Source organism: Coregonus clupeaformis, chromosome 16 (genome assembly GCF_020615455.1).
Source record: "Coregonus clupeaformis isolate EN_2021a chromosome 16, ASM2061545v1, whole genome shotgun sequence".
Classification (NCBI taxonomy): Eukaryota; Metazoa; Chordata; class Actinopteri; order Salmoniformes; family Salmonidae; genus Coregonus; species Coregonus clupeaformis.
In genome coordinates, this window is record NC_059207.1 from 7699627 (window position 1) to 7714408 (window position 14782).

The 14782-nt window shown below is 46.1% G+C and overlaps 1 protein-coding gene across 2 annotated transcripts in view; it reads right to left on the reverse strand.

The window, feature by feature from the left end:
- LOC121584379 (bone morphogenetic protein receptor type-1B) overlaps positions 1-14782 on the reverse strand; it is a 148507-nt gene that overhangs the window by 113113 nt on the left and 20612 nt on the right. The gene's annotated exons all lie outside the window — the stretch shown is intronic.

Here is a 14782-nt window from a genome sequence, read left to right on the forward strand (position 1 = left end):
GGGGCAGTGACTCGCTGCGTATTCATTAAGTCAGCAGTTATTCGTACAAAAACACTAAAAGGGACCCTTAATGTGACCAAAGCAGTCTTTCTCCCAGACCTCACCTCCTATTGGTTCCTTGAAAGCAGCAGAGAACTAGGTTGTGGTGAACCATTTATATTCAGAGTACGTCCCAAATGGCACCCTATTGGCCCTGGTCAAATGCCCTTTATAAGAAGTAGGGTGCCATTTGAGATGTAGACTCGGTAACCTAGTAACCTAGTAACCCACGGAGCCAAGAACAATACAGTGGTGAACCTTCATGCAGCTACAAGCTTTCGGTTCGCATGTGTCTGAGTGTCCGTGTGTGTGTGTCTGTGTGTGAGCATGGTGAACTGCTAGATAAACTTCAGTAATTTTCAATCAAGAGTAAATATTTTTCAGCAGATCACTTGTGTGTGTGGGTGCGTGATTTCGTCTGTGCATTTCTACATTTGTGTGTGCGTGTGTACGTTTGTGTGTGCGTGTGTATGTACGTACAGTTGAAGTCAGAAGTTTGCATACACCTTAGCCAAATACATTTAAACTCAGTTTTTCACAATTCCTGACATTTAATCCTAGTAAAAATGCCCTGTCTTAGGTCAGTTAGGATCACCACTTTATTTTAAGAATGTGAAATGTCAAAATAATAGTTGAGACAATGATTTATTTCAGCTTTTCTTTCTTTCATCACATTCCCAGTGGGTCAGAAGTTTCCATACACTCAATTAGTATTTGGTAGCATTGCCTTTAAATTGTTTAACTTGGGTCAAACGTTTTGGGTAGCCTTCCACAAGCTTCCCACAATAAGTTGGGTGAATTTTGGCCCATTCCTCCTGACAGAGCTGGTGTAACTGAGTCAGGTTTGTAGGCCTCCTTGCTCGCACATGCTTTTTCAGTTCTGCCAACACATTTTCTATAGGATTGAGGTCAGGGCTTTGTGATGGGCACTCCAATACCTTGACTTTGTTGTCCTAAAGCCATTTTGCCACAACTTTGGAAGTATGCTTGGGGTCATTGTCCATTTGGAAGACCCATTTGCGACCAAGCTTTAACTTCCTGACTGATGTCTTGAGATGTTGCTTCAATATATTCACATCATTTTCCTTCCTCATGATGCCATCTATTTTGTGAAGTGCACCAGTCCCTCCTGCAGCAAAGCACCCCCACCAGCATGATGCTGCCACCCCCGTGCTTCACGGTTGGGATGGTGTTCTTCGGCTTGCAAGCCTCACCCCCTTTTTCCTCCAAACATAACGATGGTCATTACGGCCAAACAGTTCTATTTTTGTTTAATCAGACCAGAGGACATTTCTCCAAAAAGTACGATCTTTGTCCCCATATGCAGTTGCAAACTGTAGTCTGGCTTTTTTAGGGCGGTTTTGGAGCAGTGGCTTCTTCCTTGCTGAGCGTCCTTTCAGGTTATGTCGATATAGGACTTGTTTTACTGTGGATATAGATACTTTTGTACCTGTTTCCTCCAGCATCTTCACAAGGTCCTTTGCTGTTGTTCTGGGAATGATTTGCACTTTTCGCACCAAAGTATGTTCATCTCTAGGAGACAGAACGCGTCTCCTTCCTGAGCGGTATGACGGCTGCGTGGTCCCATGGTGTTTATACTTGCGTACTATTGTTTGTACAGATGAACGTGGTACCTTCAGGCACTTGGAAATTGCTCCCAAGAATGAACCAGACTTGTGGAGGTCTACAATTTCTTTTTCTGAGGTCTTTATTTTCCCATAATGTCAAGCAAGAGGCACTGAGTTTGTAGGTAGGCCTTGAAATACATCCACAGGTACACCTCCAATTGACTCAAATGATGTCAATTAGCCTATCAGAAGCTTTTAAAGCTAAAGCCATGAATTTTCCAAGCTGTTTAAAGGCACAGTCAACTTAAGTGTATGTAAACTTCTGACCCGCTGGAATTGTGATACAGTGAATTATAAGTTAAATAATCTGTCTGTAAACAATTGTTGGAAAAATTACTGACTTGCCAAAACTATAGTTTGTTAACAAGAAATTTGTGGAGTGGTTGAAAAACGAGTTTTAATGACTCCAACCTAAGTGTATGTAAACTTCTGACTTCAACTGTATAATATATATATATATACACACATACACATACACATACACAGATCCAAATAGTAAAAATAAAGAAAAACCCTTGAATGAGTAGGTGTGTCCAAACTTTTGACTGGTAGTGTATGTACAGTGGGGGAAAAAAGTATTTAGCCAGCCACCAATTGTGCAAGTTCTCCCACTTAAAAAGATGAGAGAGGCCTGTAATTTTCATCATAGGGACACGTCAACTATGACAGACAAAATGAGGAAAAAAAATCCAGAAAATCACATTGTAGGATTTTTAATGAATTTATTTGCAAATTATGGTGGAAAATAAGTATTTGGTCAATAACAAAAGTTTCTCAATACTTTGTTATATACCCTTTGTTGGCAATGACACAGGTCAAATGTTTTCACACACTGTTGCTGGTATTTTGGCGCATTCCTCCATGCAGATCTCCTCTAGAGCAGTGATGTTTTGGGGCTGTCGCTGGGCAACACAGACTTTCAACTCCCTCCAAAGATTTTCTATGGGGTTGAGATCTGGAGACTGGCTAGGCCACTCCAGGACCTTGAAATGCTTCTTACGAAGCCACTCCTTCGTTCCCCGGGCGGTGTGTTTGGGATCATTGTCATGCTGAAAGACCCAGCCACGTTTCATCTTCAATGCCCTTGCTGATGGAAGGAGATTTTCACTCAAAATCTCACGATACATGGCCCCATTCATTCTTTCCTTTACACGGATCAGTCATCCTGGTCCCTTTGCAGAAAAACAGCCCCAAAGCATGATGTTTCCACCCCCATGCTTCACAGTAGGTATGGTGTTCTTTGGATGCAACTCAGCATTCTTTGTCCCTCAAACACGACGAGTTGAGTTTTTACCAAAAAGTTATATTTTGGTTTCATCTGACATTCTCCCAATCCTCTTCTGGATCATCCAAATGCACTCTTGCAAACTTCAGACGGGCCTGGACATGTACTGGCTTAAGCAGGGGGACACGTCTGGCACTGCAGGATTTGAGTCCCTGGCGGCGTAGTGTGTTACTGATGGTAGGCTTTGTTACTTTGGTCCCAGCTCTCTGCAGGTCATTCACTAGGTCCCCCCGTGTGGTTCTGGGATTTTTGCTTACCGTTCTTGTGATCATTTTGACCCCATGGGGTGAGATCTTGCGTGGAGCCCCAGATTGAGGGAGATTATCAGTGGTCTTGTATGTCTTCCATTTCCTAATAATTGCTCCCACAGTTGATTTCTTCAAACCAAGCTGCTTACCTATTGCAGATTCAGTCTTCCCAGCCTGGTGCAGGTCTACAATTTTGTTTCTGGTGTCCTTTGACAGCTCTTTGGTCTTGGCCATAGTGGAGTTTGGAGTGTGACTGTTTGAGGTTGTGGACAGGTGTCTTTTATACTGATAACAAGTTCAAACAGGTGCCATTAATACAGGTAACGAGTGGAGGACAGAGGAGCCTCTTAAAGAAGAAGTTACAGGTCTGTGAGAGCCAGAAATCTTGCTTGTTTGTAGGTGACCAAATACTTATTTTCCACCATAATTTGCAAATAAATTCATTAAAAATCATACAATGTGATTTTCTGCATTTTTTTTCTCAATTTGTCTGTCATAGTTGACGTGTACCTATGATGAAAATTACAGGCCTCTCTCATCTTTTTAAGTGGGAGAACTTGCACAATTGGTGGCTGACTAAATACTTTTTTTCCCCACTGTATGTGTGTGCGTGTGTGCATGCGTACGTCCAGTAAATGTTTTTTATCCCCTCAAATGATCACCGTCGTCAAGACAACGGACAGGCACTGTAGAGGATCAGACCAGTCTCACTGTACAGGATCAGACCAGTCTCACTGTACAGGATCAGACCAGTCTCACTGTAGAGGATCAGACCAGTCTCACTGTAGAGGATCAGACCAGTCTCACTGTAGAGGATCAGACCAGTCTCACTGTACAGGATCAGACCAGTCTCACTGTACAGGATCAGACCAGTCTCACTGTACAGGATCAGACCAGTCTCACTGTACAGGATCAGACCAGTCTCACTGTACAGGATCAGACCAGTCTCACTGTACAGGATCAGACCAGTCTCACTGTAGAGGATCAGACCAGTCTCACTGTAGAGGATCAGACCAGTCTCACTGTAGAGGATCAGACCAGTCTCACTGTACAGGATCAGACCAGTCTCACTGTACAGGATCAGACCAGTCTCACTGTAGAGCAGGGGCGGTGTGTTCATTAGGGCGATATGGGCGACGCACTGCCAAACGGGAAAAGGAAGGGATTTTTTTCTAATCAATTATATCACGGCAACAGTAGTTATCAGTGTTCTAATCTAGACGTCTGATCTGCCACTAAATGTCCAATCAGGCTAAAGTCGTGCTTCAAATGCCCCCCCCCCCTTTTGGGGCGATTTCAGTCAGGTTGAAAATCGCCCCAGAAGTCTCTCATAGACTCTCATGTAAAATAAAAATGTTTCAAATATCAGAGCTTTCAATACAATCTCTATGGGTTTCTGAGGGCTTGCACTTACGCGCTTTCGTCATACGTAACATAACCATGAACGTAACTAAGAAAAGAGCGGGTAGCAGCGTCAATCAATTCACGTACTACTATCAAGATGGCTAACGTTCAGTGCAACTCGATTGTCTCTTTGAAAGAAGTTCACATCAAAGACCATTCAAAACGAGCTACTGGAGTGTATGCTAGCGTTCATGAGGGAACATATTGTAGAGGAGGTGAAGTCGGCGAACTTCGTAGCTATCCAAGCTGACGAGACCACGGACGTTTCTACACAACACAGCTGGTGCTTGTGCTGAGGTACATAGATAGCAATCACAAAGTGCAGGAGCGCTTTTTTGAGTTCCTTCCCATCTCGGAATCAACCTCAGTCTCAATCGCCAGTGTGCTTTTGGAGAGACTGAACGGTCTTTTTGCCGACGACGAGAAAGTCAAACTGTGGTGCACTGGCACTGTACCAGGTTCTCATGAGCTACAACCTCCAGGAGACGTTCTCTGAGACTGTGACTCTGTTGAACATCCTCATAACTACTCCAATGACAACAGCTGAAGCTGAGAGATGTTTCTCAACTTTGACACGAGTTAAGACATTCCTGCGAAATTCAATGGGCCAGGAACGTCTGAATGCACTGGCCATGCTTTCCATGGAGAGGGAACTAGTCCTCAGCATGCCTGATTTCAATGAGAAAGTCATTGACCGCTTTGCTGCATTGAAAGAGAGAAGAGAACAGTTTCAGTACAAGTAATGTAGCCTCTCTCTCTCTTTGTCCCTCCCTGTCTGTCTCTTTAACACACACACGCCCAAATCAGTTCACAGTTGATGTTGTTTAAAATAGTTATTTATCATTTAAAAAAAAGTAAAAAAAAATAAAATAATCTGTTCATGTTCATTTTTACAAATCTATACAATTGGCCAGAATATGGTTGTTCATATTTACAAATCTATACAATTGGCCAGAATATGGTTGTTCATTTTTACAAAGCCATACAGATAGCTGTGTTTACCTTTTCTAGAAATTATTTTCAAATTCTGTTTTCAGGCAAAATGTCTATCACTGTTCATTTTCACAAATATATACAAGAGGGCAGAATATGGAAGTCTATAAAAATTTCTTATTACCAATAACTTGCATCAATGTTTTCAGTAGCCTCTATCAAAAGCTCCTGCTTGCTTGTTGTGAATTATGCTCAGGTGCACATATTTCCAATTCAACCATGAGGCAAAAAATGTGGTAAAAGCTCTTGTTGATCCTGCAATCTGAACAAATACCAAGATGCTGTATTTTCAGCTGATATTTCATTTGTTTATGGAAATGCATATTGTTTATGCAGTGTTGAGGAATGTGAAAGAACACCCTTGATTATTTTTACTGTGATAACTTATTTTGCTTTTGTAAGCCAACACTTTTGAGATCAGTCAATAAATGCTTCTGGTATTGATTTATATGCTGCCCCTGTCTTCATGTTGTTGCTGGACATATCTTTTTGAAAATGTGTGTAGGTCACCTAAATCATCAGAAAAATTGCCCCCCCTGAGAATTTTTTCAGGAGCCGCCACTGCTGTAGAGGATCAGACCAGTCTCACTGTAGAGGATCAGACCAGTCTCACTGTACAGGATCAGACCAGTCTCACTGTAGAGGATCAGACCAGTCTCACTGTAGAGGATCAGACCAGTCTCACTGTACAGGATCAGACCAGTCTCACTGTAGAGGATCAGACCAGTCTCACTGTACAGGATCAGACCAGTCTCACTGTAGAGGATCAGACCAGTCTCACTGTAGAGGATCAGACCAGTCTCACTGTAGAGGATCAGACCAGTCTCACTGTAGAGGATCAGACCAGTCTCACTGTAGAGGATCAGACCAGTCTCACTGTACAGGATCAGACCAGTCTCACTGTAGAGGATCAGACCAGTCTCACTGTAGAGGATCAGACCAGTCTCACTGTACAGGATCAGACCAGTCTCACTGTACAGGATCAGACCAGTCTCACTGTAGAGGATCAGACCAGTCTCACTGTACAGGATCAGACCAGTCTCACTGTAGAGGATCAGACCAGTCTCACTGTAGAGGATCAGACCAGTCTCACTGTAGAGGATCAGACCAGTCTCACTGTAGAGGATCAGACCAGTCTCACTGTAGAGGATCAGACCAGTCTCACTGTACAGGATCAGACCAGTCTCACTGTAGAGGATCAGACCAGTCTCACTGTACAGGATCAGACCAGTCTCACTGTACAGGATCAGACCAGTCTCACTGTACAGGATCAGACCAGTCTCACTGTACAGGATCAGACCAGTCTCACTGTACAGGATTAGACCAGTCTCACTGTAGAGGATCAGACCAGTCTCACTGTAGAGGATCAGACCAGTCTCACTGTAGAGGATCAGACCAGTCTCACTGTACAGGATCAGACCAGTCTCACTGTAGAGGATCAGACCAGTCTCACTGTACAGGATCAGACCAGTCTCACTGTAGAGGATCAGACCAGTCTCACTGTAGAGGATCAGACCAGTCTCACTGTACAGGATCAGACCAGTCTCACTGTAGAGGATCAGACCAGTCTCACTGTAGAGGATCAGACCAGTCTCACTGTACAGGATCAGACCAGTCTCACTGTAGAGGATCAGACCAGTCTCACTGTACAGGATCAGACCAGTCTCACTGTACAGGATCAGACCAGTCTCACTGTAGAGGATCAGACCAGTCTCACTGTAGAGGATCAGACCAGTCTCACTGTACAGGATCAGACCAGTCTCACTGTAGAGGATCAGACCAGTCTCACTGTACAGGATCAGACCAGTCTCACTGTAGAGGATCAGACCAGTCTCACTGTACAGGATCAGATCAGTCTCACTGTAGAGGATCAGACCAGTCTCACTGTAGAGGATCAGACCAGTCTCACTGTACAGGATCAGATCAGTCTCACTGTAGAGGATCAGACCAGTCTCACTGTACAGGATCAGACCAGTCTCAGCAGCCCTGGGTTAATCTCTACACACCTCTTTCAGGAGACAGAAAATGCTTTGGGGTTATGTTTCCCTTAAGTACAGGTCTAGGATCAGTCCCCCCCCATCCTAACTTTAACCACTAGTGGGGAACATGCAACATTTATCCTAAAATCAGTGTCTTGGAAAAATGGCAGGGTAACCAGAACAAGAGGGGGAAAACGTCACCCTACTCCAGGGTAACCAGAACAAGAGGGGGAAACGTCACCCTACTCCAGGGTAACCAGAACAAGAGGGGGGAAAGTCACCCTACTCCATGGTCACCAGAACAAGAGGGGGAAACGTCACCCTACTCCATGGTAACCAGAACAAGAGTGGGAAAAGTCACCCTACTCCAGGGTAACCAGAACAAGAGGGGGAAACGTCACCCTACTCCAGGGTAACCAGAACAAGAGGGGGAAAACGTCACCCTACTCCAGGGTAACCAGAACAAGAGGGGGAAACGTCACCCTACTCCAGGGTAACCAGAACAAGAGGGGGAAAACGTCACCCTACTCCAGGGTAACCAGAACAAGAGGGGGAAAAGTCACCCTACTCCAGGGTAACCAGAACAAGAGGGGGAAAAGTCACCCTACTCCAGGGTAACCAGAACAAGAGGGGGAAAAGTCACCCTACTCCAGGGTAACCAGAACAAGAGGGGGGAAAGTCACCCTACTCCATGGTAACCAGAACAAGAGGGGGAAACGTCACCCTACTCCAGTGTAACCAAAACAAGAGTGGGAAAAGTCACCCTACTCCAGGGTAACCAGAACAAGAGGGGGAAACGTCACCCTACTCCATGGTCACCAGAACAAGAGGGGGAAAAGTCACCCTACTCCATGGTCACCAGAACAAGAGGGGGAAACGTCACCCTACTCCATGGTAACCAGAACAAGAGGGGGAAACGTCACCCTACTCCAGGGTAACCAGAACAAGAGGGGGAAAACGTCACCCTACTCCAGGGTAACCAGAACAAGAGGGGGAAAAGTCACCCTACTCCAGGGTAACCAGAACAAGAGGGGGAAACGTCACCCTACTCCATGGTAACCAGAACAAGAGGGGGAAACGTCACCCTACTCCATGGTAACCAGAACAAGAGGAAAAGAAGGGACAAAGGAAACACAGGCTAAGAAAATTTAGAAAAAGCAGAACAATCCCGTTATGGTACGTTACAGAACACTAACCCCGTTATGGTACGTTACAGAACACTAACCCCGTTATGGTATATTACAGAACACTAACCCTGTTATGGTATATTACAGAACACTAACCCTGTTATGGTATGTTACAGAACACTAACCCCGTTATGGTACGTTACAGAACACTAACCCTGTTATGGTACGTTACAGAACACTAACCCTGTTATGGTACGTTACAGAACACTAACCCTGTTATGGTATATTACAGAACACTAACCCTGTTATGGTATGTTACAGAACACTAACCCGGTTATGTTATGTTATCTGAAGTGGAATCCAGACCTGGGTTCAAATACTATTTGAAATCTTTCAAATACTTTTAGCATTTACTCTAGTCTGTCTGGATTGCCAGATGGGCAGGGTTTGCACTCTTGCAACATTTTTATTGGTTTCCTAGTGCGGCCAGGCAAGCTCAATCAAGCCCAGATCAAATATTTGAACCCAGGTCTGGCGGAATCGCAGATGATAATTACTTTTCTTCTTCAGTGATGCATGAGCTCATCAGGTATGTGTGACCTGTTCAGGAGGTTCTGGGTAGAGGCTCTGGAGATTCTGGGTAGAGGCTCTGGAGATTCTGGGTAGAGGCTCTGGAGATTCTGGGTAGAGGCTCTGGGGGTTGTGGGTAGAGGCTCTGAGGGTTGTGGGTAGAGGCTCTGGGGGTTGTGGGTAGTGGCTCTGGGGGTTGTGGGTAGTGGCTCTGGGGGTTCTGGGTAGAGGCTCTGGGGGTTGTGGGTAGTGGCTCTGGGGCTTCTGGGTAGAGACTGGACATGTGCCCCTTCTAATGGCCCATTTGGCAACACTACAGACTGGGGCATGCTGGGAGTTGGATGCCTGGGGGCTGGGGCTGAACTGTGGCAAGGGAGGATCCAGGTTGGTTCCAACTGCAGCCGATTCATTGGAAACCATGAATAGAACATAGATCTCTAAGGTTAACTTAGTCTCTATAGACCCATTTCCCGGCCCGTCATTAAAAGTTGCACGTGCATATCAGAAGAAAGTTTGTTTACATGGAAGTGGATACGGTAACAACTTCAAATGCAGCTTGTGCAATTTAACAAACCCGTAATCAGATGGTTATCGTCTTCAACATGGCAGATGTCTGAGGATTGATTACCTAGCAAGCCAGCGAGACAAGGTAAAATATCCCAAATAGAGCTAGACGAAGCCAGAAGAATAATGTCCTTGTTGATCATAGCTATAGTCTGGTATGTTTTCATGGTCATCACTCACTCACTGGAAGTGTGTCAAGGTCCTGACAACAGCGTTAGCTATCTTGCTATAGAGCTTTTAGATGTCAGGATGCATGTGCATCACTCAAACATGACGTTTGATGGTAAACAGAAAATGGCTCCATAGACAGAAGCAAATTCGTAAACTCATCACTTTTATGGGTGAGGTTTTATGGATATCCACTCCGTACACCATTTCCACATTGAAAATACAGTGTGATAAATATGAGCGCAACCACTAATATAAATAACAATCACAGCAAATAATTTCTCTACAGTTTTGGCCATTGAGAATGTCCACTTCTGAGTGAATTACTCCAAGGCACTGCCGATCCCTCCCAATGCACTGATTGGACCTACTGGTACTATAGGTGATAGCACTTCCTGTTACTGGTCAAGGCACCACTGCACTGCAAAGTTCACTGGCCGATTGTCTTTCTGTCTGTCTGTCAGGATTGAGATGAGATCCAACAGGGGCCATGTGAGCGACATCTGCAGAACACCATATCTCGCTATAGCAAAATAACAACAGCCGACTCCTCTGCAAATTATATCTGGTCTCCCTCCCTCCCTCTCCTTCTCCCACACAAACACCCAGTGTGTCTGTTTCTGCAGCCATGCTGCTGATTCCATTAGCTCTAATGTAGTTTGTTCCACATCAGCATCGATGTGCTGGGAGGCCAGTCAGGGAGTGACCTGCTGGGAAGTCAGCTGTCAGACAGAGCACGAAGCTCTCAACACGAACCAGACCTAGTCTGGGGAGAGGAGACAACACCCCACAAGACAACAAACAGAGATGAGGAGGGAGAACAATATTGTGTGTGTGTGATGTCAATTATTGTACAGTGTGGAGAGATATTTCATTCTATTCTGTTCTATTGAATCATTCTATTGAATCATTCTATTGAATCATTCTATCGAAGACTCAATAAGCAAAGAATTACAGGACTGGAACACGATAAACAAAATCACAGGCCCCCAGATACACACGGAAATTTGATAAGTAAGCGGGATAACAATAAATTCAGTGGACAGGTAAGGGACAAATTAGACAAACCGGATGCAGTAATGTTCCATTTCTCACAATGACAGAACTGTCATGGACCAACTACCATGCACTGCTGTCTTCACAGGAAATAACACACCACAATATTTCATTGATTGAGTTTCTTTGAATCAATGACAGTAATAATTAGTTATCATATGGGCTCATTAAAACTGTGAGGTCTTCTCAAATAGGGAGTGTTCAGTTGCTATGTGAAAAGGAACTAGTACATCCCGGAATATACTGTATCGCCTGATCGATCAGACTTGCTGTTCAAAATAAGGGAGAGAGAGAGGGAGAGAGGAGAGAGAGGAGAGAGAGAGAGAGCGAGGAGAGAGGAGAGAGTGAGAGAGATAGAGAGAGGAGAGAGGAGAAAGGAGAGAGAGAGAGAGAGATCGAGAGAGGAGAGGGGAGAGAGAGAGAGAGAGAGAGAGAGAGGGAGAGAGAGAGCGAGGAGAGAGGAGAGAGTGAGAGAGAGAGGAGGGAGAGAGAGAGAGAGAGAGAGAGGGAGAGAGGAGAGAGGAGAGAGAGAGCGAGGAGAGAGGGAGGGGGGAGAGAGGAGAGAGAGGAGAGAGGGAGAGAGCGAGGAGAGAGGAGAGAGTGAGAGAGATAGAGAGAGGAGAGAGGAGAAAGGAGAGAGAGAGAGAGAGATCGAGAGAGGAGAGGGGAGAGAGAGAGAGAGAGAGAGAGCGAGGAGAGAGGAGAGAGTGAGAGAGAGAGGAGGGAGAGAGAGAGAGAGAGAGAGAGAGCGAGAGAGAGAGAGAGAGGGAGAGAGGAGAGAGGAGAGAGAGAGCGAGGAGAGAGGGAGGGGGGAGAGAGGAGAGAGAGGAGAGAGGGAGAGAGGGAGGAGAGAGGAGAGGGAGAGAGCAAGGGAGAGAGGAGAGAGGAGAGAGGGGAGAGAGAGAGGGAGAGAGGAGATAGGAGAGAGTGAGAGAGAGAGGGGGAGAGAGAGAGCGAGGATAGAGGAGAGAGTGAGAGAGAGAGGAGAGAGTGATAGAGAGAGAGAGGGGAGAGAGGAGAGAGGGAGGAGAGAGAGGAGAGAGGGATAGAGAGAGAGAGAGGAGAGAGAAAGAGAAAAGTGCCGTTTGATTATTAACAACGGGTGGTGTTGACTGCGTAGCTTTAAAACCCTACACACACAGGCGGTCACACACGTACTTGATGTCAGACACATACAGTACCAGTCAAATGTTTGGACACACCTACTCATTCAAGGGTTTTTATTTATTTTGACTATTTTTTACATTGTAGAATAATAGTGAAGACATCAAAACTTTGAAATAACACATACATCTGGACATCCAACAAGAGCCAGCTTCCAGAGAGAGGGGACACTGAAGACACACCTCCCCAAACAGGGAGAGGTAGCAAGGGCAGGACGAAGGGTGATTGTACCCCCACCTTGGAGGTTTTTTGACATTCCCTGTGGATGTCCTCTCCACGTCCCCATGAAGGCAGGGGAGGTTCTAGGAGAAGTCTGGATCACAAGCTGAAAATTACCTCCAGCAGGCCACAAATGTGCATGTGTCTGCTCAAACGGTCAGAAACAGACTCCATGAGGGTGGTATGAGGGCCCGATGTCCACAGGTGGGGGTTGTGCAACACCATGCAGGACGTTTGGCATTTGCCAGAGAACACCAAGATTGGCAAATTCGCCACTGGCGCCCTGTGCTCTTCACAGATGAAACCAGGTTCACACTGAGCACATGTGACAGACGTGACAGAGTCTGGAGACGCCGTGGAGAACGTTCTGCTGCCTGCAACATCCTCCAGCATGACCGGTTTGGCGGTGGGTCAGTCATGGTGTGGGGTGGCATTTCTTTGGGAGGCCGCACAGCCCTCCACGTGCTCGCCAGAGGTAGCCTGACTGCCATTAGGTACCGAGATGAGATCCTCAGACCCCTTGTGAGACCATATGCTGGTGCGGTTGGCCCTGGGTTCCTCCTAATGCAAGACAATGCTAGACCTCATGTGGCTGGAGTGTGTCAGCAGTTCCTGCAAGAGGAAGGCATTGATGCTATGGACTGGCCCGCCCGTTCCCCAGACCTGAATCCAATTGAGCACATCTGGGGCATCATGTCTCGCTCCATCCACCAACGCCACGTTGCACCACAGACTGTCCAGGAGTTGGCGGATGCTTTAGTCCAGGTCTGGGAGGAGATCCCTCAGGAGACCATCCGCCACCTCATCAGGAGCATGCCCAGGCACTGTAGGGAGGTCATACAGGCACGTGGAGGCCACACACACTACGGAGCCTCACTTTGACTTGTTTTAAGGACATTACATCAAAGTTGGATCAGCCTGTAGTGTGGTTTTCCACTTTAATTTTGAGGGTGACTCCAAATCCAGACCTCCATGGGTTGATAAATTTGATTTCCATTGATAATTTTTGCGTGATTTTGTTGTCAGCACATTCAACTATGTAAAGAAAAAAGTATTTAATACGATTATTTCATTCATTCAGATCTAGGATGTGTTATTTTAGTGTTCCCTTTATTTTTTTGAGCAGTATGTATGTATGTATGTATGTATGTATGTATTGTGATGTCACGAGAGGCTACACAGCTTTCAGCGGGATTGCTCAAGTAGTGCAAGGAGACCAGGTTCAACCAAAACAAGGATTTTATTAAAGGGCTTGGGAAACTAACGAAAGTATAACACAATACTGTTCTCTGGTGGCTCTTAAGGGTTAACAGTTCAGGGATGTCTCTTCCACATCCAAAATCATAACTCTCCCTCGCCCCAGTCTTACTGTCTTCCACGTTGCAGCTAGTGGCCAACCCAGCAAAAAGTCCTTCCAAATGTCTCTCACGTATTTCCACCGGTGCATATATCCAAAGGTGAGTATTTCCCAAAGGTAAGTATCTCCAAATCCTTATATTCCTCATGGAAGTGGACGTGCAGCACTCTTGTCCTCCAGAGAGCCCAGCTTGGAGACCGTGTCTCTTCCCTTCAACAAACCTTCCGCTCATCAGCTCCTTTGTTTCAGCTGCGTAGGAAGATTGGCCATAGAGGGGTGGAGTTCCCGACCATACCAGCAGATGGAGCCATAGCTGTCTGGGTTTGCAGCCACCTCAGGGGGATGTAACGTCCCTCCAGGACACAGCCTCTCGTGACATCACACATCCCCCTCCTCGGGACCGACGTCCTCGTCGGGGTAAAGGCAGCGAAGAAGGCATCACGCCGGGAGAGGGCGTCCGCATTGCCGTGGTGCTTGCCAGCCTGCTCTCTCTTCAACTCCTCCAACTCTAGGACCAGGGACTCAGCCTCCTGTTGTCTCTCCTTGAGTTTCTTACTGAACGCATCAGCCTTGGTTTTAGCAGAGTTTAGCTTCTGTTGAGCAGCTTTCAGTTCCTTCTCTCTCTCTGCCTCCGCATTCTTCATCTTGTTCTCCAACACCTTGTACTTCTCCTCTGCCTTCTTCTGGACCTCCTTACTCCTGCGCAGGGTCTCCTCACACTCCTCGATGGTCCTGCGCAGCCTCTCCAGCTCCTCCTGTTGCTTAGGGAAGGAGCTCTGTTGGAGTTTAGCCTGGAGGATATCTAACTCTTCTGTCTTCATGTCTAACTGTTGCTTTAACAAACGATACCTCTCAGCGGTCCCCTTCAGACCAGACAGTTCTTTGTCCAGATTCTGTAGCTCCGTCTCTGTGTCGGTCTGGGCACCTGCCATCCCTATCAGAGCCCGGGCGGGAGTGAGTAATTCGGAGGATTGCACCGGA